Raw genomic sequence first — 1,793 nt, 5'->3', positions numbered from 1 at the left:
CCCCCGCCACTGATCTCTCGATCCTCCGAGAACACACCAAGGACGAGGGGAAAAGGATTGCAGCGTCTCTGTACGATAGTTACGCTCTCTGGATTGACCCGTTCAAAACAATTGTCCGCACTAAAGAAAATTCACTTTGACTAAGGACCGTACAACTACAACTGTCAAGCATCTGCGTTTGTCGCGGCCACGACCCGCGAATCGCGGCCACGATTTTTGGCAAATTTTGGTCCGCGAATCGTGGCTGCGATTTTTGCCTTTTCCCAAAAAAATTTTTTAAAAAAAAAACCAACAAAAAACCAACAACAAACCACGCTCTACAAAAAATAATCGAAAAACAAGCCCAGGGGAATAAAAATGGAGAAACAAAAAAAAGAAGAAAACATATCAAAAGAAAAAAATAAATAAATAGCGAAACCGAACCTCATTAACTTTACTTTTAGAAAGAAAAATTAGAAAGTTCGCTTTCACTTCCGCTTCACTTCGTCTCTTTCTCACTTGTTGACTCCACGTTGATTTGTTATTTTCAATGAAATTTCCTGTGAAGAATGAGTACATGACATACTATCTATGTATTGCTGTTTCCCTTTTGTCCTTCTTTAGTGTGTTTCAATTTTCCATGTTATTGTTCTGATGTGTTCTGTTTTTGTTTTTGCTGTTTGTATAGCGTATGTCATTTCATTTGATTTTGTTCCCACCCTTTTTAAAATACAAATGTGCTATGCTAGTAGAGCGTGTCTCTACAAAAACTAAATACTGACACTGGCAGGCCACTTGTGCGTGATTCCATAATTTACATGTAAGTTTATCCTGTACTTTTTCTTAAATTACACACGTTTAGGGTTAAAACGGCCAATCTTCGGATAGCTAGGTGGACACACGTCTTTTTGTGTTAATGTTTTAGGTTGTTTATGTGCTATTCTAATTTTGATTTCATTCTGTTGTGAAACTTTATTTTTCACGTTTTACTCCCTGTTTGGCTAAAAATGATATTCTGGTTGCTTGAAACAGAACATCAAAAATTCTGGTGCTTTAGATTAAGTTTAATTACCTCTATCAACATGCTATATAATACGTCGTCACAGAGAGTTGAAAGCTTGAGAAATAATGGCAACTTTTTTGGCAACTTTTGAACAAAAAATTGGCAACAAACGCAGATGCTAGAACTGTAATCTCCTTGACTCTGACGTATTTCCAAGGAGTTTTTTTTTGTAAGGTCCTTGCGTATTTCCATTCAAATGGGGCACATTGCGTTATAATTAAAATTTGTCACATTTGAGACAAATGAAGACAAAGGAGGAAGAACAAGGCACTGGGTGGTGCCTTTCATGCTCGACTACTATAAATAAGGAGGATTTTTATTTCGTCTGATTATCGTTAGCACAAACTCATAGCGAACAGCAGCGGCCATAATAGTGTACAATCTAGAGCTATAAATCTATGATTTTCAGTGGGCGTTGCCTCTATTTTTAGATGCTGGATTTCCCGAAGATTTGTTTTGGACCACTCTCTATTTTGGACAATCCCTGATTCCCGTTTTCCCCAAAGTAATCATCACACTAGTGATGGGCTGATACCCCAATTTAGGTATCGATGTCGATATCCAGTACTTTTTCAAGATATCGATACCGATACATCGATACCTAATGCTATTAGCAAAGATAGTACAAGACAAGATGGGCCACTCAGCCAAAAAAGTGTCCGCAGGAAGTATGCTCTTTGCTTCAGATGGCGCTGCAGTCTGTTTTGAAGCTCTCTTTCGTTTTTCCAGAAGAAGAATAGGAATAGCACCT

The sequence above is a fragment of the Aplysia californica genome, unplaced genomic scaffold, assembly GCF_000002075.1.
Source record: "Aplysia californica isolate F4 #8 unplaced genomic scaffold, AplCal3.0 scaffold00367, whole genome shotgun sequence".
In the NCBI taxonomy this organism is placed as follows: Eukaryota; Metazoa; Mollusca; class Gastropoda; order Aplysiida; family Aplysiidae; genus Aplysia; species Aplysia californica.
Note: the sequence above shows the minus strand (reverse complement) of the source record.